The sequence below is a fragment of the Silene latifolia genome, chromosome 7 (assembly GCF_048544455.1).
Source record: "Silene latifolia isolate original U9 population chromosome 7, ASM4854445v1, whole genome shotgun sequence".
In the NCBI taxonomy this organism is placed as follows: domain Eukaryota; kingdom Viridiplantae; phylum Streptophyta; class Magnoliopsida; order Caryophyllales; family Caryophyllaceae; genus Silene; species Silene latifolia.
The window spans coordinates 85936900-85964508 of record NC_133532.1 but is presented as its reverse complement, the minus strand read 5'-3'; positions in this window follow the sequence as shown (position 1 = coordinate 85964508).

Genomic DNA, 27609 nt, shown 5'->3' with positions numbered 1-27609 from the left:
TTACTCTCTTTCTCCTTTCAGTTTGCATTTCCTTTCCATGTTTTGGTACAATGGGGGCATTGTACGGTTTGGTTTGGGGAGGTTATGCATCCATATCTGTGTCTGCATATTGTTTTTATTTGCATTTCAGTTATCACGTTTAATTTTCTGTTTGCATTGTTTTTTATTTCAAAAAAATCAAATTCAATAAAAATTGAAAAAATTGTTAAAATTCAAAAAAAAAAAATTTCACGTTTATTTTAGCATATAGGTTGAGTCGGAACGGCAGATTTCCATGATGATATTGCACTACAACTGTCTTTTTGCTTAAGCCTTGCAATAAACTGTTATCTTTTAGCTTTGTCTTATTGCATAATCTACGAGTTAATGTTAAATTTAGCTGAACGAATAGACTTGACCTGAAATTTTGGCAACCTACTTATAATTTCTAAGGATTAGAGCCTTATAAACTGGTATCATTTATGACCAGTTTCATGTAGGATTGTGAGTAGTTACTCCTTGCATAACATGTATCATTATTTTTGCACGAATATGAAATTCAATTGCTTTTTGCCGTCATACATTCGGGTTAGTGGTTGGTGTCACATGCAGGGAGGTGCTTACATTTCCCTTTTCTTTCATTTTTACCCATAAACTCCACATTAGCCAAATTTGCCTGTTGACCCTTAGCTACATTCCAAATTTAGCCTGCCTTGTCAAGCTAGTTTAGATTGTTTATGATATCTTGTCTATTGTATCGAGTTTGGCTCGTATTCTGTTGATTTGGAGTCGGTAGAAAGAAAGACGGAGGTTGATGAAAAGAGAAAAAAAAAAAGAGGGTGTGAAAAAGAAAAAAAAACCGAAAGAAAAAAAAAACGAAGGAAAAAGAAAAAAAAAAGAATTCGAAAAAATCAGAGAAAGAAACCGAAATAGAAAAAGAAAAGAAAAATGAGAAAAAAATGGTTGACGGTTTCTGCTCCTTTGTTCTATCTTATATCGTTTGAGGAGTATATCTAGTTTGGTTTGGTGAGTTTTGTGCCAAATGAAGGGCATGTGCTTAAATTCATAATTGAGTTGGAATTGGATATGTTTCATATGGTTTTGTTTAGGTACTAGCTTGATCACCTATACCTCCACATTCCCATAAATGTTTTGCCTTTTCTTACCCATTGCCTCACTTTACCATATTTTTGTAAGCCCTCGGCTGTGACAGGACCTTGTTTGGTTGGAATGTATGTTTGGTAGTTAGAATTGTCTATCATATTAGTTGCATGCATGTTTATGTGGGTCGTAGTTTAGGTGAGCGACTATATTTCTTTCTCTCTTACATTCATTTGCTTACCCTTTGCTTCATGAGAGAAGAGTGACCCGTGAGAGTCCACTATTAAAGGTCTTGCAAGGTCGACGGTTCAGCTTTATTTATAAACATCTTATAACTCGTTTGCATTTGACTGTTTAGCTATAAGTGTTAGTTTGTCTGCATTAAATTGGCTTAAGTGGGCATTTGTAGCTAGCTCTGAGTTATCTTTTTTCCGTTCCTTTAGTTGCATTTTAGTTTACTCGGGGACGAGTAAAGGTTTGGTTTGGGGAGATTTGATACGTGCATTTTATATAGTCCTTTTAGCCTATTTTATGCACGTATTTCTATGCTTTTATCGTGGTTTTATGCTACGAAATGCCCCGAATATGCTACTTTGGGTTACTTTGTCTTATTTGCAGGAATGAATCCAAAAGTAGTAAAATCAAGCCTTTTACCATCCTTTTAGCATGCATTTGGAGGAAGAGTGAATTTGGAGCGGGAATGAAGCTATTTTGAGATGCGCATTGGAGTAAGGAAGTTAGGCGAGCCAAGAGAGTGCTTCAATTTGCTAGTTCCTGCTTGTAAGAGCCATATCTCGAGTTCTACAACTGATATTCAGGTGATTCCAATTGGAGATGAAAGTTTGTCCTTTTAGCTTTCCAATGCCACCAGAATCACCCTGTTTGACCAAGTAACGAAGAAATGACAGCCGTTTGAAGTTCAGTGCGCGAAGCAGGAATTACGCGCTGAGAAGTGCTCGATCGAGAACTACTTCTGTTCGATCGAGAGGAATTGTTCTCGATCGAGAGGAATGCCAAGGAATATCACTCGATCGAGAGCCTTAAGTGCTCGATCGAGTGGATTTTGCTACGGGCTGGGCTTTTTAGGTTTAATTCCGTCATTAGGTTTAATAAACCTTATTTTCTTATAAATAAGGAGTCAGTATGTCGATGTAAACTCTCTCACACACTTGACTACTCTCTTTTCTCCTCTCTTATTTGTTCCAATACACTGTTACTTTGCTCTTTCTTTTCCGGATCATTAATTCAAGAACTTATTTCTTCCTTTTATTCTTCCTTTTTCTTTTATTGCTTTTATTGTTTCTATCTTAGTTGCCATGTCTCATGTTATTAGATTAGCAATTGCTAGTGTAGTACCCCGAGCCATGTGTAGCTAATTTCCCCTAGTATGTTAGGATTAGGGAAGCCGTGGTAGCATGCTTTAATTGTATTAAATAGATTAGTCTTGCGATAGGAATTGTATTAGGCAATTTAATTGTTATTCGGTCGAATGAATGCATGCAGGAGACCATAAATTTAGTTAACCCCGACCTAGATCGAAAGATTGGAAGGGAAGGCTTGCTTAATTACAATAGGGTATAGCAGTGAGGGCGAAAGTTAAGCTGTTTACGCTCTAGGGCGGTTTAAGGACCGAAAGGTGACGACCATAGCTCTTCTTATCAATAGTCTAATCGCCTTAGTATTCTCGATAATATAAGATCTGATAGCTGCCACGGTGGACCGACTCCTAGCATACTTCCTTTCTCTTATTGTTAATTTCTCTCATCTTTTTCCCTCGCTTTAGTCTTTAGTTTAGTCAACACAATCAATTCAACCCCCAATTTGACATTCAGACGGATAGAATAGACAAATAGATAGTACACCGCCTCCCTGTGGAGATCGACCCTACTTACCGCTGACTTCTGTTAGTAGTACTTAGGTATTTTATTTTTGGTGTAGAACGACCGCATCAGCCTTCCTCCACTGCAAGTAGGAATCTGATACCCATAATGCACTGAGAGAAGAGTTTAGGAACCACATGTTTCTTTGAGCCCATTTGATGGCCCACTCTCTTCGGCTCTCGATAGTAAGCGCCATGGCAGTCTGAGGAACAGTGTCAAGCCTCGGAATCGTCTGCTTCAATCCAACCTGCCTAATCAACCTCTCGGGGAAAATGCATATCATGAATTCCAAGCCAGGAATGCGCACCGATCGGGTAGGATCCAGAGACGATACTCCAGTAACAGACTTAATATGCCACCATGGTACAATCCATCTAATCAGAGGGTATAGCAGGCATATGTCTTGGGTCCCAACCACCAATTGCAGCAATTTCTTCAGGAAACGGACAGATATCGCCTCCGGGGAAGGCAAACATGTGGAAGTTCGGGTCCCAATACTCAAGACAAGAATCCAAGAACGGTTTGACGACCTTAATTAGCTTCAAGCTCAAAATCGATCCGAAGTTGTAGGCACCCATATCGTGTTTCTCCACATTTGAAAATTCGTTGGTCCATTCTTTGAGACGGATTTCTAAAGTATTCATTATGTATGATTAATTAGAGAGTTTTTATGAAATATTCGGAAGAAAGACGAAAGAATTATGTGAATAAAACCTCCATCGACGTCTATATTTATACTAAAAGCTGTTTCCTAAAATCTGTCAGGACGGACAAACTAAGGAAAGGGCGCAGCACCTGCTGCGCCTCTTCAAAGGGACGCAGCTCATGCTGCACCTCTTCCTCAACTATATTTCTGTGATTTTCCGCGTTGGATCTTTCCTAATTCCTTAAAGCATAATTTCCTATTCGTATGGGTTATTATTTTTGGTAATTCCGTCCAATTACCGTATTTCGAGTTTCCTAATTCCACGGGCACGTATTTCGAGGCGAGATCGGCATTTTCGTCAATTCAGCACACTTATCCATTTTTTTTAAATTTTCTTTTTTGGGGAATCATTTCACCAATTTAATTATTTATCTTTCAAACTTATCCATTTCTTTTTAATTTTTCTTTTTGGGGAATCATTTCACTCCCGTTTCATATCACATTTCAAACTTATATGTTTTCATTTTCCTTTTTTTTAAGGGGTAACCCTCCCTACCGTCCGGTCTGTTGGAGTTAGTGTCCTCCACAATAGTGCGTTTACATAATAAATCTCATTAAAGGAATATCATCAGATATTTAATTATTTGATCCTCGTCAGTTGATTAACGTAAATCGATAACGGTTGGCTGACTAGAGTTTGACGTTATTGTCGTGAGACGGCGGTGATCAACTGACCCCTTTCGGTCAAACCTAAAGGAACTAACCCCAATTGACAACTAATTAATTGTATGAGATACAATTTATTTAGTCCCTTGATTTATAGACTAAAAGGTTAGTCGATTATTTTTAGAGAGATTTCGAGTTGCAAACTCGAGGCACGGCAATTATTATTTAATTATGCGATAATTGAATAATAAATTTTGGGAGACGGGTTTTAGTAAATTAATTGTTAATTCACTAAAATTGTACTAATTGATTAATGTGATTAATATTAATACGTAAATAATATGTGTAGAGGTACATGTATATTTACGGAGTGATTTGAACGAATTAATTATGGAAGTATTTAAACATGAAACGATGTTTAAAATAAAATTACACATATTTGTGCGACAAATATAAGAACCAATATGGACCCGTAAATGGGCAACTGGACCGTGTAAAATAGAGTTATGGATGATTAGGAACATAATCATTTTACCTTACTTTATATTCTTCCATAAGTTATCTTATAATCTTTTTTGCATGTGATGTAAGATTGACAAAAAATAAGAAAGTCACTCCCACACTCCACCTCCACCTACCCGGCCTCATCCCCTATATACACTCCATCATTTGTTCATTTTTACACTACAACACTTGAACATTTGCATGTGTTCATCTATCTTCTCTCTAAAAATAATAACCATCATTTTACTAAGTTGTTAGTAAACTAAAAATAATAACTAAGATTGTTAGTATTATTTACATATTATCAAGGGTTTATTTTACAAGTATCTAGTTAGTATTTGTAAGATAATTTGTGGGTGTAGTTCTTGGGTGCAACTTGAAGGAGACTTTCGTTTTGAAGGTTTTTCAAGGAGGATCATCCATATCTTTTTAGCTGAAGAACAAACTAGAAAGGTGATCTAGTTTGTGCCCATATTACCATAAAATCAATGTAAGAAAATTACTTTTCCTTAAACTTTCATTTTTATGCTTTTATATTTGCATGGATGTTACATAGATCACCAAAATGATAAATTATGAGATAATTTAATTTTTATTAGAGAGTCTAATATGGATCTATGATCTTTCAAGTGGTATCAGAGCTTAGGCTTGTAATTTGCATGTTGATTTTAAGCATATTAATGAATTATGAGATAATTTATAAAAACTCAAAAATTGTGTTAGAAGAGGTTTTAGCACGAAATTTTTGGGACATGAATACCTACGGATCTCAAAATATTTGTGGTAAAGTTTGGTGATTTATGAAGTTATTTTGCTATTTTTAATGATTTTTGGTAGAAAACCGAGTCAAAATGCCGTATTTTAGTTAAAAATTGACTAAAAATAGTTAAAAGTTGATTCGGTCCATGGAATTTTTATGGTATTTCATGCATGTTTTCTACTGATTGTATGCAAAATATTGAAGGTTGGTTTGAATTTTTTCATGTTTATTGATTTTATGAGATAAAAGTCAATAAAAGTGAATTAAATTAATCATAATTTCGAAACAATTGATTCTGCCCATTACAAATTTATGTACATTTAAAAATATTATTTAAATGTTAAAAGTGAAATTTAAAATGTGTTTTCACCTTGTTTTGTTGTTTATTGGTTTTAGTGATTAAAAACCGATAAATATCGATCTTTTTCTTCATAAATTTTATTCGAATTTTTGGGGCAATTTTTCTAACATTTTAGTGTTCTTGGGAGTATCTCAGAATACTCAAAATTTTTGTTTCAATTGTTTGGGTAATTTTTCAATTATTTTGGATTTTTACTTAAAAATTATGATTTTACCGATTAAATTAGCAAAATATCACCAAATCAAACTAACTATTCATCATAAAATTGGTGAGGACTAATTTTGAGGTTTAAAACAGTTTGAACAATTAGTTTGGACTTAAATGAGATTTAAGAGTTGATTATTGATTTTTACATGTTAAAAATCGATTAAATCCACAAAACCTGAGATGGATACCAACGATTGATAGATAGGGCGATTTTGGCATCATTTTACAGCATTTTAAGCATATTTATTTAAGTTGAATGAATGATTGTAATTTATTTAAAGTATTTATCTTGTTGTACCTAGTATGGCATAGTTTAATTTTAATCGTTATTACCCGAAATGAATGGGAATAGCGATTTGTTTGTAATTAAATACGATCTCGTATCGTCGGTTTGTAATTAATTAATAGTTTTGTTTATTTTATTAATTAATGTATAATAGGAATAGCTATGTAATTCAATTGTAATAGTTATTCTTACCGGCGTTTCCAAAAGACGGATTACATCGAGACGGAGTCTATTTTTGGAAGGTGTTCCAAATCCCACAAGAAGAAGCCACTGTTGGAATGAAGAGGCAAGGGACCAAGGAGTTGGTTTCCAAAATTTAATAGACTAGTTTTTATTAACTAGGTGGCCATACTAGGATTTATTCATATGTTTACTTGTTTGCTTGTTTTTATTTTCGCGCATGCCAAAATCGCCATTCACATGCATTTTATCTTCGCGATTGTTAATTCACGTCATTTACATTCACCGACTTAGTTCACTTATAGAGAATTTATGACTAAATTGACAAGATCTCTCACATATCTAAAATTCAGATTAGCCTTACCAATTAGTAACACCTATGAATCTCTTGTTCATTAGAGCCACGCTCGCCCAAGCGGGGTGTTCTCTTTTTACCTTGAGTAAGTAGGGTGGTAAGCGGTTATCACACGCCAAAATTGGTTGGACTCAACGGGATATAAGACGGTCTTGTGTTCCGGGGCTAGTAGATGGATTTAAGGAAATTCGTCAACCAAGAGTTCTAGAGGTAGAATTAGTCAACGTGACTTACCGAATTTACACAATTATGGGATGTTTCGCCCAAGCGATGCTCATTTTTGTTTAATATTTGGGTCTTGGAATCATTTATATAATTTAGTGGGAGATCATTATATAAATGTTAAAACTTGTTAAAGATGTTTCACAAGTAAAATTAAAACATTGAATGTTAATTTTTCCTATTTTTCGTTCATTCTCATAAATGTATGACATCGCGCATTACATCCTCCTTTCTCTATTTATTGTTATACTTGTTTCATTCTTTCATAGAAAGCGGCTTCTTTGAAGGAATTAATGATTTGTAACATGATTTACCAATTCACCTACATAAGCTTACAACGATTTTTGCGGTTATTATACAACTTAATTAACGTCCATACATATTAAAAAGGGGTTTCATGTTGCAAACTCATATTACGAGTTTAAAAGGAAGTCACATTTTATTAAGAGAGTCTTGATTTCGGAAGTGACACCTCCGTCATGATGATGACATATTAGTTTTAATTACTCAAGTGTAATTCAAAAGTTTGCGAAAAGAGTTTTCAAAAACACTTATAATACTCCAATATGATACCGTCAAATGGCTCACTTCGAGAAAGGCCAAATCGACTGTTTATGCGCTAAAGAGTTTAGGCATATGATAACAATTGAACGGTTAGGTAGTCCAATTTCGCAAGAAATTGAGATTTTGCCACATGTTGCACTCACTTTATAGTAATTCACTCTTACTAAGTGTATAAAATATCACGAATGACATGAAGAGAGGTCTTCATGAGATTCATTTTTGCTTGATTGAAGCAAAGAGGAATGTGAAAGTGAGTGGGAGTTAAGAAGAATCAACCCTAGATGTATGCGATAGAACAAAAGTTGAAAGAGACATCTACTCAATGGATAGGCTAGTTCCACTATCTTGGTATGAGATACCAAGTACGGGTCATTTCTTTGTAAAGAAGTTTACATGAATTGATAAAACGTAAGACGTCTAGCATAGGACATTTTTTTGTATCGAAGTGGTGCTAGAGTAGCAATGATTTCGATAAGGACAAATGTACCTAAATTTGGTTTTAAAAGAATGTAATTATCTATGTTTATACATAGAAGGCATCACTCATGTGATTTAAAACAAAATGTTGTACCTACTCCTATGATAACTTGGTGGTTGGTTTAAACCACTTAAGTTAGAGGAATTTTACATTCTTAACGAAAACTAAATGTTATACTATCTTGTAGATTTTAAAATCTCTAATCTGGTGAACCCAATTGATCAAACCTCAAGTAAATTCGTTTCAAACGAGTAAACGAAAGCATATTGAACAACCATTTGATTGTGAGTCTTATGGTATGTGTGCATGTATTATCTTTTTCTTTTGCATAAAAGAAACACAATAGTGAGGTGATTGACCATATACATACGGATGCTTAAGGCCAATAGTTGGTTATATATATATACTTCGTTACTTTTACCGTAATGTTAAGTAGATATGAAAACCTCATATCTATTTAATAAGACATAAAAGTGATTTTTGAAACGTGGAATATTTTCAAAATGAAGTAGTAAACCAAAAGCACGTCAAGATCAAGATGTTGACCGGAAGTTTCAAAGTAATGACTTTGAAGATCAAATGGGTAATATCAAGTAATGACCTTGATAATCACTAAGAAGTTTGTGAACCAGTTCACATAATACCTTCTCCTTGGGACACCATAGAGTATGGTGTAGTCAAGTATATAAACCGAACTTTATGAGATATAGTTTGAGGTTTTTCGCAATTTTTGTAAGCTATTTTCTCACTAAAAGTTTAAAACCTGACTATAATAGCCTAAATGACTCCATATGAGATATGGATAGGGAGAGTCCCTAACTTGTCTTTTTATACATTTGGGACCATAAATGTTTATGTTCAGAACCAATTTATGTATTTGTGAGGGTTATCCAAAATTGAACCACTTGGTTTTTACTCCTCCAAAACGAGAACAAAGAGTTTGTGGCTCGTAATGCTGTCTTTCCAGAAAGATTTTCATTTTCTGGAAGACAGAGTGGGAGAAATTTTGAACTTACGGAAGTCCAAGACCCACAAACTGAGTACAATGTAAGAAGATGTTCTTTATTGAGGCTCAGTGGTGAGTACAATGCAAGAAGACGTTCTTTATTGTGGCTCAGTGGTTATAAGGAGATAATTTTGCGATAATATTGCGTTACTTTTCAAAAGTGACGAATCTTAAACCCTCATGAAAGGCTTTTCTATAGTATGAACTCTATGTGATGGCGTGTCACCATGTAATTCGAATTGATCTCCTTGCACACGATGTGATAAGGAAGGAAACACGAGATGTTTTCGAGACTTGATTTAAGGTGAATACCTTGGTTGGTTACCTTGATCTTGTCGTAAAGGTTACATAAGATGTTTAAAATTTGGGCTTGTTATAGAGAGTTTGTGACAACCCAAATGCCTTTATCAATTCGTATGGTCTTAGCAATATCGCCTCTCATGAGGATGAGTTTAGGCAGAAGGATAACGAAACTTTCTCCTTGAATGTATCTTATGAAGGGAGAAGTTTTGTTGATGTTGTCAATGCTAAGAAGCCTAGCATGCTTGGAAGATCCCTTTTGTGATCTATATACGTCAAAGAGTTGGAACTTTGGGTTCAATCATGTAGTATATCAAAACGATATTACTCGAGTGTCGAGATAACATGATGATACATGGAGTTTAGTGAGAGCTAAAGTGAGTTTCTTAGTCTAAAATATGTGCTTGACATATTAGTGACTAGAAATGTAGCTAAGGTGATATTTCTTAGTCTAAAATATGTGTTTGACATATTAGTGACTAGAAATATTCCCGGGTAAATACTTGAGAGTATCATGGCGCATCTTAAATATCCGGATCTAATGAGATAGATCTCCATGGATACTAGCATCTTAGTCAAGAGACTTATGTGATAAGATTCTTGACTCGTTCAAGTTGTTGAACAAATTAATATGATCTTTTTGCTTCCGCTGCAAGATCTATTAAATATGCTAAAAGCTGCTCTCGTCGGGACTTATCATATTGAGAATATGAGAAGTCATTACCAATCATTTCCTAGTGAGTGTCACTAGATAATTATCAAGAGCAACCTTAAGTACTTGAGAAGCACTGAGGATTTACTCTTGTAGTTTGGAGGAATTTGTGAATTTTGTGTAAAAGGATTACACGGAAACAGTCCTATGCTTATAAGATGTTATAAGCCTCGTTAAGGAATGGTTAGCATGTAAGAGTGCTATGTGCATAAATAATAATATGTATAAGAAGTTATACATATGTGTATAAGAAGTTATACATGTATAAAGCAAACATGTATGAGGAGTCATACATAAAAGATGTCATATGAAGGATGTGTATGTATAAGTGTTATACGAACAAATCATGAACGAAAGCTAAGTACATTACAACATCCGATGTTGTAAGAGAGATAGTTGATAACCGGAATTTAATGGGACTAGAGTAGTTCTGTTAGCCGAATATCGTATCCCAAGAGACTGTGAAAAGAGTGGGAGTGTTTGACTGGCTTTAGAACTAGAGTCTAAAAACTTGTTTAGACGTGTACTTAGAAATGCTATATGTGATGAAAAGATTGCATAGAACAAAGGAAAATAGCAATGGAAATTAGAGTGATGCAACTGATGCTTATCCTCTAACCAAAGCCGTAGACATGATGGTTATGTCATCTCAATGTGAATTCAGGAGTATACCTTAATTGCTAAAGATCGTTATGTAAATATTGGATAGAGTATTGATATTTACATAAGTGATGATCGCATTCATTGTTAGAGTTTCTTTAAGAACTCAATTATTGATTTGTTGAAAACATTGAATACCTTGTTTATCTGAATAAGTTGTGGAGACAATGTTGAACACTATTCAAGTGAACAAGATGAACATTGTATTTTGTCCCTAGTCACTTAATGAGGTGACGTCTCGGAGTGACTAGATTGTAAGTCGATTGATGGTTGTTCAACACCATGAGGTCATACGTGATGACTAGTCTATTACATAGGCAGAGTGTGTGAGACTTTGATGGACAGTGACCATTTAGAGAGTCCCTAAGTTTTATTATAGACGCCTGGTCGTGGCGGGGATCTCTATGATGTTCTAATAAGTCGATTCTTTTAACTGGAGACTATTATCTGAGCAAAGTGCAGTTTCCGAGTGACTTTGGTTTTTGTCCTAGGTCGTGTCGTGAAAGGAGGCCAAAAGGGCATTTACTAGGTCATGGTGATCTGTATTGTGCAATAGGATAGATAGGGCATACATTAATTGTCCACCCACGTTGGGTAACTATATCTCAAGGCCACTCGAGGAGTTAATGACTACAAATGCGTGGCCACGCTTGGAAGTAATCTGTGAGAGATTTTTCCGGTCAGGTAGTCACACTCCCGATCGAGAAAACTACTCGCGATATGTTCATTTGCAAGTGCGACCTGAAAGACAACTTCCATTGAGTGGGAGATTAAAATGGACAAGAGAATTGGTAGCGCACACCTTGTGTCGGACAAGTGGGAGATTGTTGGAGTTAGTATCCTCCACAATAGTGCGTTTACATAATAAATCTCATTAAAGGAATAACATCAGATATTTAATTATTTGATCCTCGTCAGTTGATTAACGTAAATCGATAACGGTTGGCTGACTAGAGTTTGACGTTATTGTCGTGAGACGGCGGTGATCAACTGACCCCTTTCGGTCAAACCTAAAGGAACGAACCCCAATTGACAACTAATTAATTGTATGAGATACAATTTATTTAGTCCCTTGATTTATAGACTAAAAGGTTAGTCGATTATTTTTAGAGAGATTTCGAGTTGCGAACTCGAGGCACGGCAATTATTATTTAATTATGCGATAATTGAATAATAAATTTTGGGAGACGGGTTTTAGTTAATTAATTGTTAATTCACTAAAATTGTACTAATTGATTAATGTGATTAATATTAGTACGTAAATAATATGTGTAGCGGTACATGTATATTTACGGAGTGATTTGAACGAATTAATTATGGAAGTATTTAAACATGAAACGATGTTTAAAATAAAATTACAAGTATTTGTGCGACAAATATAAGAACCAATATAGACCCGTAAATGGGCAAGTGGACCGTGTAAAATAGAGTTGTGGATGATTAGGAACATAATCATTTCACCTTACTTTATATTCTTCCATAAGTTATCTTATAATCTTTTTTGCATATGATGTAAGATTGACAAAACATAAGAAAATCACTCCCACACTCCACCTCCACCTAGCCGGCCTCATCCCCCATATACACTCCATCATTTGTTCATTTTTACACTACAACACTTGAACATTTGCATGTGTTCATCTATCTTCTCTCTAAAAATAATAACCATCATTTTACTAAGTTGTTAGTCAACTAAAAATAATAACTAAGATTGTTAGTATTATTTACATATTATCAAGGGTTTATTTTACAAGTATCTAGTTAGTATTTGTAAGATAATTTGTGGGTGTAGTTCTAGGGTGTAACCTGAAGGAGACTTTCTTTTTGAAGGTTTTTCAAGGAGGATCATCCATATCTTTTTAGCTCAAGAACAAACTAGAAAGGTGATCTAGTTTGTGCCCATATTACCATAAAATCAATGTAAGGAAATTGTTTTTCCTTAAACCTTCATTTTTATGCTTTAATATTTGCATGCATGTTACATAGATCACCAAAATGATAAATTATGAGATAATTTAATTTTTATTAGAGAGTCTAATACGGATCTATGATCTTTCACGGTCATGTTCGGCAAATTTTTTGCATTTTTTTCGAGTCTTTGTATTGCGCTAATTTAGGCCATGCGTACAAATATGTGTTTTTTGAGCAATTTCTATGTAAATTTCGGCAGCATGACGGCATAAACCGTCATCTACCAAACCTGTTCAAAGCTAACCTGCAGGTAGAAACAAGACAACCCAGAAGCAAAGGCACTCAGGTCGTCATATATACAACCAAAAAGAAAGATGTACGCCAAACTGGGGGCTCGTGCCCGAAACAAAGTCCGAAAGTCCAAAATAAAAGTCCTAAAAATGTACAAGAGTGTATGCAGCCAAAAACAACAGGAAAACAAACGAACTACTGCTGGTCGCCGCCTAGCTCAGTAACTCTCGCCTCAAGAGCAGCGATCTCGGCGTCGCGGACCTCTAGCTCCCTCAGCAGGCGAGACGTCTCCTCTCGGGACTGCGCTAGCTCTCGCTCTAAGTCACGCTCCCTCTGCAAGTGACAAGAATTGGCTCATGTCAATCATTTCAAACATAAAGAAAGTTAGAAACTGAAGTAAACGGAAGGTTCATACCTGGCGTCCTCGACCAACAACAAGTACCTCGACGGCAGTAGCCCGTAGCCGGTTAGCTACCCTCCACAAAGCTACGAACCCAGATGGCGCTACCTGCATTTCAATAAACAGGGATTCTCAATGATTGGACAAAGTTAAACAAATGTATTCTTATACAAAAGACTAATTAAGTTGGGGAACTTACCCTCTGAATCAGATGTTGCCAATAGTCCAGGCCAGCATCTGTCACCGCCTCGCCAAAGTCGCGAAGCTCGGAGATCGTCGTCATCCCCGCCGCGTCAGTGTACTCGAGGGTCTCGGGGTACGCTGGAGGCTCGACGCCCGCCGCCTCAACCTCCTGCAAAATTCAAAAAATGCCCCTTAATCGATGATCATTCATCATGTTTTCAAACCAATCGAAAGAAAAGTGAAGCACTTACCACGACCGGCCAGTACGCCAACCGCCGGTAGAGGAACGCCGAGTAATCCTCGCCTGGAAGAAGGAGAGCGTCGCCACCGACGTCTGCCAAGTCAGCCTCCCTCTCAGCATCAGAAGGCTCCCTAAACATCGTCCGAGGAGGGTCAATGGGGACCGTGAAAGCATCTCGAGAGCATTGACGGGTCAAACGCTCACCCAAGTACCACACGGGGCCCATCGACATCCTCGGCAGCAACCGGCTCGAGCTCCTGGGTCGAAGGACCTCAGCCAAAAAAGGACGGATGCCAGTGTAGTCTGCCCAAGGTCTGGGCACCCACTAAGATAAGCAAACGAGAGGTTATGATCAGTTCTAAAATAAAACGATGAGAAAGCAAATAAAGGAAAGTGATACTCACGCCACTCGGCTGCAAGGCGTTCACATCCCGTCGACAGACGTCGTGAGACGAATGCTGGCTCTTCTTGCGACACATCACCCAATCCCTCACAATGGGATAGGCTCTCTCCCCCGGCTCCGTCCTCTTGGGCGCGAAGCCCGGAAAGTTGGAGTACACCCACGCCTGCAAACAAAATAATCGATGACGATCTTTCGTGATTCGATAAGAAAAGGAAATGATCTTTCATGATACGAAATGAAGGTTCATACCTCCAGCAGCAGTCCAAGACCAACAGTGGCAGGAGAAGTCCCCTTCTCCACCAGCTCCGGACGAACCACGGCCCTCATATAGCGAACGAGGACCGCAAAGCCAGCAGTAACCCAGTCCCGACGACCTAGGCCACTCAGGTCAGAAAGGAAGGGAAGAAGCTTTGTCGACAGCCTCTCTCCCTTGTCTCCGAGGTAGAGCGAAGACAAAAACCACCAGAGCCACAAACGAGCTCTCTGCTCCGCAGTGCAAGGAGGAGGAGCCATCTCCCTCCCATCGATCGTCACCACCGTGGGGATCTTCCCAGCAAAGTAATCTGTGACGTAGGAACTCGGCACCAACCCGGGAACCACAGCAGCTTTCGCCGCCAGGTTCCAACCGATCAAACTCCTAGCCTCAGCCGAGTCCACTCTCATGGCTGTCTCCGGCCACACCACAGCCTCAGTACCCGCACGCCAAGCCAGAAATCATGCCGTAATCCTCCAACGTGACCCCAACCTCGCCAAAAGGCATGTGGAAGGTCGAGGTCGTATCCCCAACCGATCAAGGAAAGCTTGGATCAGGCAAAGCTTAGCCCGAATCTTACTTCCCTTGATGTCCCTCCACGTTCGTACCAAGGCTCCAAACGCTCCCCGCTCGATGATGGTCTGCTCCTCCGCCGACAGTCTCCCGTAAGCCTCCATCATCGTAGTGTAACCCGAGAAAGACCTGATGTTCCCGGCCTCCTATTTTGATTTAAAGCAAGAGCTATCTTTAGCTCGTATGAAAGGGGAAAGGGATAGCAAATGAAAATAAAAGAAGGTAAATGAAAGAATGGTGAATTCAATTTACCAAGCTCTTCACCGTCCTGTAGGACAGGTGACTCTCCGCTGCCCAGATGAGATGTCGGCTATCCCATTTCTCAGCCCACTCGGGTGCTCCCCTCAGCTGATGACTGCCTCGTTCAACATTGGCCCGCCTCGGGGCCTCCTCCTCAACAGCCTCCTCCTCGACGACCTCGTCCTCAGCTGCCACTACAGCAGCAAAAGCCTGCTCTAACACCTCCTCGAGCGTACGAGAAGGGTTAAGAACAGTGTCCCCATCCATGGGACCTCCCCCTAACGTAGAAGCCTCGTCACCTGCAACAGTAGGGTAATTTAGGCCGCGTCAATAGACGACGATCCTTAGGTAGGGGATTTTCGAGCCTTCAAAGCTTTGAAATCGCTCTTTTATCGCCATCTTTGGCCTTTTTCCTAAAAACCCGACCGCTCATGTGGTAGTATGGGTCCAGTCAAGCCTAAATTGAAGCCTAGTCATGGGTTCGAGTCAGAATTTCGACAGCATTTCGTTATAACGGTGATTATGCCCTAGAAAAGTGTCTTGAAAAAGTCGTCACAAATCAAAATTCCGAGATGATAGGAATTTTACCCATCATACAAGGATTTCAAATATCAAGTTTAACCACAAATGGGCAATCCTAAGGCTATTTTCGAAGCAATTTACGGTTCAGTTGTGAGACCGTCACAATTTCACTCAAACGCTCAAAACTCAATGAAAATTCGAAATGAACACATGGTTGTGATCCTTATACTGCCAATTATCCATTTACAAAGTCAATTTTACAAGGCAAAATCGTTAGGGGGAAAAGCCCCAAATTTTCGACATTTTTAGGGTTGGAAACCCTAATTTGTCGGTCCAAATTGTTCAAATGCGGAAGATTAATGCAAAAATAATACACATACCTCGATTAGTCATGGCAAATGCAAGATTTTGATCAAATTTTGGCGAGAAATGGTTCGAATTTGAGAAAGTATTTGATGATTTATGTTTCGAAAATTATGAATAAAACACGATTTTTTATCAAGTTTTTACTCAGACAGGGACACATCCTGGAAAGGACGCAGCAGGTGTTGCGCCTCTTCCAAGAGACGCAGCCCTTCCTACGCCTCTTCCTTCGTTCCCCTCCAAGTCAATTTTCGAAAATTCGTTATAAGTTCGTTATTTGTGGGGCCATCTTTGGTCCGCCTCTTCCTCAACACCATATATCATATATTTGGTCCATTTGATGTTTATTCTTCGCCCGGACCCGTATTTTCGAGCAAATCGCGAATTGTCGCGGTACTTTATCAAGACCTCCCTTGCCACAACAAGCTAATACCCTCTGACAGGTGTTTTGACACGCCTCAGTTATGTTCCCCCAGCGAGAGTTCCGGACAACCAATTGTCCCTCCCAACACGTGGAGATCAGCCTCAATTATTGATGCGTGTCTAAAATATGATGTTTCACACTTTATTCTACACGCATTTCAGAGCTCAATTGTGCAATATATGCCAATATTTCTCTATTTTCCTCTACTTTCGTGTTTTTGTACATTATTACAGGAATGTGAAGAATTTAGCGGGAAATCAAGCCAAATCCGCCCCCGAGTAATCTGCATTGCAAATGACGTAAAGGAACTGCTTAAGGAACGAGCTTGGTGCGCAATCCAAGGCCCAAAAGACAAGTCCACGTATTTTAAGAAGTCAATTAGCAGCTCAATCAGTCGATCGACTACCACCTTCAGTCGATCGACCAATGCTCGGGTTCCAGAAGCTACTGTTTGCTGAGTAGCAGTCGATCGACCAGCATTATCAGTCGATCGACCATATTTCTATTCCAGACGGGAATTAAAAGATCGAGAAACTTGAAGCCCGTGAAGTTTAGGTTTAGGAAATAACTGTTACGCTTATTTGCTATATAACGTAACAAAAACTTTCAGTTTAGGTATCGAATAATATATCAAGTCTTTTATTCAAAGTTTTACATCAAGTTTTACATTAAGTTTTCATTCAAGTTCTTTATCGAATAGTTAGGGTTTGGGATTATTGTGAGCATCGGAATTTCGGTTCTTAATAATCAATCTTTCCCCTGCAATTCGGTATTCTTCCTGTTTACTTTCAGTTCATTTATTTTGTTAATAGATTAGAATTGTTAGTAGATTCCCGAAACCATCTTCATTATTGCATGTTAATTGCTTCCTTTCCTGTTTTAAGCATGAATTCAGTAGCTAGTTTTAACGTTATGTTGTTGTTTCTACCCTTAGCATGAGTAGCTAAATCTATAGTGCTAGGATGTAGAGGAATTGTAGCATAGGCGGCACTAGATTGAACACGGACTGAACCCGCGTGTCAGTCGATCGACTGACATTGTTGGTCGATCGACTGACCTTGTAAGGTTATCCTTCGTTTTAATTGTTTTTAATCTTGTATTTAACAAATCGAATGCATGCGACCAGTTAGATACCTATTTTGTGACTGACCCATTAGATCGAAAGATAGGGAAGGTTATTTGACCGTCAATTAAATTGACTAAACTGTGCTAAGATCGAAAGATAGGTATAGTTTAGACCATTAGTCACTTTTCAGGACGAAAGTTAATATTAGTGACATTAGGGACCTATAGCGAGATCGAGAGATGCTATTTGTTAAGAGTGGACCGAGAGGACCTCTTTATTTCCCGCCTTACCTGTGTTTGATTCAGACCGACTTAGTTTGCTGCCGCCGAAGCTATAATGACCTGACCATCCTAGTACCCTTCTTTTATCTGTTTAAATCTTTCATTTAGTTTATTGCCTTTGTTTACTATTAGCTATAGACCAATTCAAATCTACCCCCATAATAGTTACCTCAGACTGAATATAAATCAACTAAAGTTTACAACTGCCTCCTTGTGGTTCGACCCTGTTACCACTAGCCTAGGTTAGTCTTAATAGGAGATTATAAATTTTATCTTTTGTACTCACAACGACGGGTATCAAATTTTGGCGCCGTTGCCGGGGTGGCAATAGTCCTAATTTTAGTTGTTTTAATTTTTAGTCTTTCTTAGTTTAAGGAACATCCGTTCCTTAAACTCTTCTTATATTCTTTTTGTAGTTTCCTCTTATGCGCAGGTCACAGGGTGGAGAATTAGTACCATTGAACCCTGAACTTGAGAGATCCTTGCGCGAGTTGAGGCAAACACAAAGAGTATTACCGACAGAGGAAGAGCTGAGTACTCTATCAAGCTATCACGAGAACGATCTGTTCGAAGAAGACCCACAGTCTTCACCCGTTTCCACTTCTTCAGCCGAGACAGTTACTTCTCCGGAAATTCCAGTCATGGCCGAGGAAGCAAGTATAGCTAGTTATTCCGAGCCGACAGCCGACAACTTATACAAGGGGTTCGAGTTACCGGGAGATGCCAGGAAATTCGAACCAAAGCCTGCTTACATTACTATGGTCGAGAGAAATCAGTTTGGGGGAGCTGCAAATGAAGATGCAAAGAAGGCCTATGGAGACCTTTATTGACTCTCTTTGCTCCATTCCCCACCGGTGGCGTGACCAGGATCAAATCAAAGAGACCATGTTCATCTTCTCCCTTCGTGATACTGCAAGGGAGTGGTATAGAGATTTGGACCGGACCGCTCAGGAGATCACTGATTGGAATACATTGGCATTGGCGTTCTACAAGAAGTACTTTTCTGCTTCGAGGACTATCGCTATTAGAGCTCAAATCACGGGCTTTAAACAAGGGCCAGATGAGTCCGATTCAAGAAATTAGTGCGAACCATACCGCACCATGGGTTCGAAAAGTGGAGTTTGTGCAATCATTTCTACAATGGGTTGTACGACGATCAGAGGGCCATTTTGGATCTCGCCGCCAATGGAAGATTATTTGAAAATTTGGGAGCAACCAAGGGGTGGAAGATCATTGACGATCTAGCTACCCACAAGGCCGAGTATGGGAATTCGAGAGGGAACCAGAGGAGAGTTGCTGAATCTTCCTCTGTTGCTGCACTTGAGGCTCTCACCGCGAGATTTGACAAGTATGACCTAGGGGGAGCTTCTAAAGGTGGGATATACCAAGTCAATGCTATGACAGACGGTCCTTTCGTCTGTGAAAGGTGTGGAGTTGAGGGCCATGTCTCGAAAAACTGCCCTAGTCCCTTCGAATCTTGTGCTGCCTTTCAACACTATAGGCAGACAAACACCTACTACGAGCCAAGCCACCCAAACTTGAGTTGGAGGAGCCAAAATGTCCAAAATCCAACCCAACATCCGCCGCAGCAGCAATCATATGTCCCGCCTCATCAAAAGCAACAACAATACCAAAAGCCTCCTTATGTGCCGCAGCAACAACAACCACAGAATTCTGAATTTTCTGAGCTTAAGAATCTGTTGCAAAAGGAGTCCCAAGCAAGAGAGGCCGGGATGAAGTTACTAGAGAGCCAAATTGCTCAAATGGCTAGTAAAAATAACACTCGAGCCCCCGGACACTTACCCACTCAACCCGAACAAAAGGAGACCCTAAATGCCATCACTTTAAGGAGCGGGTCTACCCTTGATGGTCCTGCCATGGTTGAGGATGGTGTTGGAAAAGATGAGCTGAAAGAAAGACAAGAGAAAGCTTCAACGAACAATTCAAAGAAAAAGACGTCACAGAATTTGATCGATCGATCAAGTACCTAGTCGATCGCCCGACTTACGGGTTCAGGAGCTTCGAATGCAAACCTTGATCGATCGATCGAGGAGGGTGGTCGATCGACCAATATCATGCGATGTTGAAGAATTTCGTCCTTTAATGCCAAATAACCCTACGAGATCACTTGTTTCGGGGAACCACCGTCCCGAAAATTTTGGGGGGGACCGAGAGTCTTGATGGGTCGATCCGCTCCAAGTTCGATCCAATGACGGTTAATGGTTCTCATCTGAGACGGTCTGAGGAGGGGTCTAGCTTCAACAAAGAAAAGGTGACGGACTTTCAGCCTAAGTCCAAGGATACCGGCACACGCGACTTAGAGGAGAGGGCTAAGGTACTCCTTACAGCCCCATATCCGGAGAGACTCGTGCCGACGAAGGAACAGGTATCTTTTAGTAAATTTGAGAAAGTTATTCGTAGCTTAAATGTTCAGGTACCCTTCCTTGAGTTAGTTAACCAAGTGCCAGCATACACTAAGTTTATGAAACAGTTATTGTCAAAGAAAAAATCGCTTGAACATGTTTATACTGTTGCACTAACTAAAGAGTCTTGCTCCTACTTGTCTCACACTGCGCCCCATAAGTTAGAAGACCCGGCAGTTTTTCGGTTCCTTTAAAGATAGGTACCTTTTCTATCGAAAAGGCATTATGTGACTTAGGAGCTAGCATAAGTGTCATGCCCTTGAGTCTAGCTAGGAAGCTTAAACTGACCAGGTTTGCTATTACTGAAATGACAGTCCAGATGGCTGACCGATCTGCGGTCGAGCCCATAGGAGTCCTAGAGGACATACCCGTCCAAATAGGGACGTTTTTCTTCCCTGTTGACTTTGTTGTCCTTGACATGCCTGAGGATGACCATATTCCCATTATCTTGGGTAGGCCGTTTCTGCACACTGCTGGTGCAGTTATTGACGTCGGTTTAGGAACCTTGACCTTCAAGGTTGGGAAACATTCTATCATCTTTGCCCAACCTGCTAAAAAGAAGGACGCCATGTGGCCTGTTACTTGTAATACGGTCTCTGAAAAGAGATCGTACTTTGTGCTTCTTGAATCGACTGTCCCTATTACTACTGCTGTGTTAACCCCTCCGCCCCGGATTGGGAGCAAGAAGGAGGAAGAATTTGTTGTTTTAGATAATGCAGGAGCTGGTTTGGGGAAGGAAGAGTCGTTGGATGCTCCAACTGCGACAAAGCCTATCATTCAAAGAGGAGGTCTTGGATGCCTAAGCTATGGGACCGATGAGGAAGTGGAAGATGAGCCAGCCAAGGTGAGATGGTCTGATTTGGATTCCGATGATCCCAAGGAAGTCCTTGATTGGGGAGATGACGAAGCTGATCAGCTGAGTTCTCCGACTGTCGAAGTTAAGAAGGGTGCAACTGATAACATGAGCACCATTGAGGCTACCTCTAGTAGCCAAAAGCCGACGAAGTGGGCCATACCGTGGTCCTTCTTGATCAACTATTAGTTGATCAAGCTCGTTATAAACTTCATTCTTTTTGCTTTGTTAAGACAATTTTATTGCTTTTGCGTGCGCGAAAACTTCGCTTTTATTTTATTTGCTTAGAATTTTTATGCACTTTAGACTTTGCCATGGGTTTTGCGCAATTTTGGGCGCGTACTATTGTGCATTTGCAGGTATTTAGAGCTTGTTAGCTCAAATCATTGAGCAATTACGAAGAAATAAGACATGCAAAGAGAGTGTTTTTTCGATCGATCGTGGCACCATTGGTCGATCGACTGAATTGCAGGTTTACAGGAGCTACTGTTCATGCCCATATGGTCGATCGACTTACCTTCTTGGTCGATCGACCACTGCTGCTGCTGTATTCGTTTACGACCTCTCCCCTGCTGTGTTTGGTCGATATGCGGACCTAAGGGAGTCTTCTACTCCACTTTATTTTCCGTCGAATTATCTATTTCTTCTATTGTCTCATTTGTGCACAATTTTTACGCTTCAAAATTGTTTTCTTCGGTCTTATGCGTGGTAAATTTTTCTGTCTTTCAGGTACTTATTGGTAGCACTGCTGGGTACTGAAACCTCCTAGCTCACGCTGGTTTGGGGAGGTTTCCTTTGCTGCGCTTAAAGTCTTGTGAGTTCCCAAGTCTTTACTTTTTGTCATTGTGTTTTTATTTCCCTTTTCTCGCAAATTCCCATTTCTCTTTTCTTCATTACATGATTTTGCACAATGGGGACATTGTGCGATTTGGTTTGGGGAAGGGTTTTGCGTCGCATATCATTTGCTTGCATTCACGTTTAATTTTGTTTTGCATTGTTTATTTTTATTATATATACAGAAAAATTTGAAAAAATTTGAAAAATTTCAAAAATTCCCATAAAATGCACGTTTATTTTAGCATATAGATTGAGTCGGAACGGTAGTATTTCTATGATGATTTTGCATTTGCACCTGTTTTGCCTGAGCCTTGCTAGATTAACATGTTATTAGTAGAATCATATAAGTGCATATCTACGAGTTTTCGTTAATTTACTCGCTGAATCTTGAGACTTGACTTAGAAAATTTGCAAGCTACATCATATTTCTGAGAATTAGAGCCTATAGTTGGTGACATTCATGACCAGTTTACCTAGGAATGTGAGTAGTACTCCTTATGAGACATGTTTCCTTAATTTGCATGAATATGAACTTGATCTACTTAATACCTGTATGCATTCGATCTGTGGTTTGTTGACACATGTGGTAGAGGTTGCCTTTTCTCATTTTACCCATAAGCTTCACACTGCCAAAAATACCCCTTTTTGTCCCATTACTACATCCTACATTTAGCCTGTCCCTTGTCAAGCTAGTAGTCTGCGTTTTTGGGATTGTTACTTCGTTTTTGGTGGTGTTTGCTCGTTTGAGATGTTGTTGGGAAATGAAATGAAAAGGAAAGAAAGAAAGAAACAAAAGAAAAAAAAACAAAAATGAAAAAAAAATGATTCAAGAAGAAGAAAAGAAAAAGAGGTTCTGTACTGTTCAAGGCAGTCGATCGACTGCCAATCATGGTCGATCGACTGAGATTCGAAAAAAGAAAGAAATCAATTCGCATAATTTAATCCTTATCTTTTGGCGATTTTTGCTCCCATGTTTCATTTATATCCTACGGGGAGTTTTATTGATTTAATAGTTTGGAGATTGTGAGTTTTGTGCTTGCTATAGCACCGTTTCATTTATCTATGAGAAAGAAGTTGGATGTTGTCCTTTGGTCCCGTTTTGGTACTAGCTTGATCATCTGTACCTCCACTTTACCATAAATGTTTTGCCTCTTCTTACCCATACCTCACATATCCCATATATACCTCGGCATGTGTCATTGGTCATCTGTTCGGTTGGAATGCGTATGTACGGTCGTAGAGGTCTCTTTCATATTTTATTGCTGGCATGTTTTCATAGGTCGTAGTTAGGTGAGAGTCATTACAAATTTAATCCTTTCTATCTTTCACATATTCACCTGTTCTTAATTGAGTGATTTGAGCGACCCGCGAGAGTCCAATTTGATACGTCTATACAGTCAAAGGTTCAGCAGTTTTTGACGACTTTATCATTCGTTTGCATGATTCACATTACTAATTGATTGTTGGTTGTGCATTAAATCGGTTTAGGCTTAACAGTTTGCATTTCGCTCTGAGATTGAACTCATTCCATTAGGTCATTAGATCGAGTCTAGTTCTTGCTTGGGGACAAGCAAGGTTTGGTTTGGGGAGATTTGATGCGTGTCTAAAATATGATGTTTCACACTTTATTCTACACGCATTTCAGAGCTCAATTGTGCAATATATGCCAATATTTCTCTATTTTCCTCTACTTTCGTGTTTTTGTACATTATTACAGGAATGTAAAGAATTTAGCGGGAAATCAAGCCAAATCCGCCCCCGAGTAATCTGCATTGCAAATGACGTAAAGGAACTGCTTAAGGAACGAGCTTGGTGCGCAATCCAAGGCCCAAAAGACAAGTCCACGTATTTTAAGAAGTCAATTAGCAGCTCAATCAGTCGATCGACTACCACCTTCAGTCGATCGACCAATGCTCGGGTTCCAGAAGCTACTGTTTGCTGAGTAGCAGTCGATCGACCAGCATTATCAGTCGATCGACCATATTTCTATTCCAGACGGGAATTAAAAGATCGAGAAACTTGAAGCCCGTGAAGTTTAGGTTTAGGAAATAACTGTTACGCTTATTTGCAATATAACGTAACAAAAACTTTCAGTTTAGGTATCGAATAATATATCAAGTCTTTTATTCAAAGTTTTACATCAAGTTTTACATTAAGTTTTCATTCAAGTTCTTTATCGAATAGTTAGGGTTTGGGATTATTGTGAGCATCGGAATTTCGGTTCTTAATAATCAATCTTTCCCCTGCAATTCGGTATTCTTCCTGTTTACTTTCAGTTCATTTATTTTGTTAATAGATTAGAATTGTTAGTAGATTCCCGAAACCATCTTTATTATTGCATGTTAATTGCTTCCTTTCCTGTTTTAAGCATGAATTCAGTAGCTAGTTTTAACGTTTATGTTGTTGTTTCTACCCTTAGCATGAGTAGCTAAATCTATAGTGCTAGGATGTAGGGGAATTGTAGCATAGGCGGCACTAGATTGAACACGGATCTGAACACTTTGTCGGTCGATCGACTGACATTGTTGGTCGATCGACTGACCTTGTAAGGTTATCCTTCGTTTTAATTGTTTTTAATCTTGTATTTAACAAATCGAATGCATGCGACCAGTTAGATACCTATTTTGTGACTGACCCATTAGATCGAAAGATAGGGAAGGTTATTTGACCGTCAATTAAATCGACTAAACTGTGCTAAGATCGAAAGATAGGTATAGTTTAGACCATTAGTCACTTTTCAGGACGAAAGTTAATATTAGTGACATTAGGGATCTATAGCGAGATCGAGAGATGCTATTTGTTAAAAGTGGACCGAGAGGACCTCTTTATTTCCCGCCTTACCTGTGTTTGATTCAGACCGACTTAGTTTGCTGCCGCCGAAGCTATAATGACCTGACCATCCTAGTACCCTTCTTTTATCTGTTTAAATCTTTCATTTAGTTTATTGCCTTTGTTTACTATTAGCTATAGACCCATTCAAATCTACCCCCATAATAGTTACCTCAGACTGAATATAAATCAACTAAAGTTTACAACTGCCTCCTTGTGGTTCGACCCTGTTACCACTAGCCTAGGTTAGTCTTAATAGGAGATTATAAATTTTATCTTTGGTACTCACAACGACGGGTATCAATTATGTTCCCCTAGCGAGAGTTCCAAACAGCCAATCATCCCTCTCAACACGTGGAGTTCAACATCAATCTCGAGTTTTGCCGAAGTTTGTTGAAGACCGACCCAAGCAGATTTCTCCCAACAGTTCCTGCCGACGTCCTGCTGCCCCCTTCAATCCTTCAATATTACGTTTTGCTTCCCTTTGGAGTCCGACAGAGTAAGGAGTTTCAAGGAATCTCAGGTATGGTCTCTTCTTATGGCTGGCGAGCCTCCTTACGTAGTCTAATGGACTTTAAATGACCCTCCCTGTAACACCCCCATACTCCGAGTGCCTTACCAGGACCACTCGGGTATGAAGACATCACCATCTCGGTCGCCCGAGGCATGATAATCAAACAGACAAAACAGAAACAACATTTAATATAAATACTTTAATGAATAAATACAATCCTTGAAACCAAGCTGAATGTATGATACATTACTCCAAACTATCTGTTCTCAACTGAAATATAAATAAATACTAAACTACATCGGAAGACTCTATCGTCATGTCGTGGCCATCCCAGCTATCCCAGTACTCATCTCTTTACCTGCTCAATATCTGCTCACCATCCCCGAATGGATCACCGCAGGTTTTACAAAACAACACCGGGTCGAGACTAATCACACAATCAAATAGATAACAACAATAAGACAAACAAACAAATTGAATCGCCACACACACACACGCACATCCAACCAACCGTCTCAATCACCGACCGTCCACTGGACTACCGCGCTGGGGGACCGCAGCCGTTCCCACCTAAGCCCCGCTCATCGTACGAGCGATAACCCTGTCCATTAATGTGCACATCCCCTTTCGTGGCGGGTTCCACGAAGGGCGAAACTAGGGCGTGAAGTCACTCCCGCAAGTGACCCCACTCAGCCGAGAACGCATCTCGAGAACCATCAACAAACACAACCACAATCACAATCACAATTACAATCATCATATCAAACAACTAACTACAGCACATCACCAATATCCCATTATGGGACTAATACGGAGTAGGAAATCCTACTTGGAATGCACAACACGCAGACGGTATCTACAGCTGTATCAAAACGGCTCCTCTACGAACTCTCCTCCTACCATACAACACATAGATACTATTATTCAATTACTATTCATAAAAACCCCCAATTCCTAAATTAGGGTTTCACCAATCTTAACAAAACATTATATAAATTACGTTAAAAGCTTACCCTCGACGCAAGGAATCCAACGACACAAACTACGATGCAAACCGACCGTCTGAACTCCGGGAATTGTCAAGAACGCGATTAGGAAGAAGAACAAGTTGCTTTCTCTCTTAAACAGGTTTTAGGTTTTGTAAAAAGTGATTTAGAACAATGCCGAATAAGTTTAAATACCTTAATCGCGTAATTAACAAAACCCGAGAAAAACCCCCGTAAAACCGGACACTCGATCGAGTACCCAAGGTACTCGATCGAGTACCCCCCTACTCGATCGAGTGCCCCAGCTACTCGATCGAGTGCCCAACAGGTCAGAAATTGTTTCTCTTCGCAACTTGCCCTTACTCGACAGAGTAAGGGCTACTCGATAGAGTACCCCCAAGACATATAAATACGGAGTATTACAGTCTTCCCTCCTTAAAAAGAACTTCGTCCCCGAAGTTGAAACCACTACTAAACAAAGGTACTCCCATAACATTCCCGACTTATAACCAAAACAAAAACAACATAGGACATGGTACTAACCCAACTTGTCCCGACACAACATATAAAAGGGGTATAAAACTCTTAGAAACTCTCGCGATCATCTCCTACCCCCCTAAAAGAAACAAGGTTACGTCCCCGTAACCATACATACCTGATCAAAAAGAAAAGGGTAACGCTCTTTCATGATATCCTCTGCCTCCCATGTAGCTTCCTCAGACTCGTGGTTAGACCAAAGGATCTTAAGCAAAACTGTCTCACCACTCCTAGTCTTTCTAACCTTTCGGTCAAGAATCTGCTTAGGTACCTCAAGATATGATAAGGACTCATCTAGCTCTAAGCTCTCTGCCTCCAACACATGTGACGGGTCACTTACATACTTCCGCAACTGCGATACGTGAAACACATTATGCACCCTCTCCAACGCAGCTGGTAAAGCCAAACGATAAGCAACTTCCCCAACTCGCTCTAAGATCTCATAAGGCCCTATAAACTTCTGACTTAGCTTGCCTTTCTTCCCAAATCTCATAACCCCACGCATAGGAGACACTTTCAAAAGAACCTTATCCCCGACCTGAAACTCTATATCCCGGCGATGAAGATCTGCATAACTCTTTTGTCGATCCTGGGCTGCTCTCATCCTTTCCC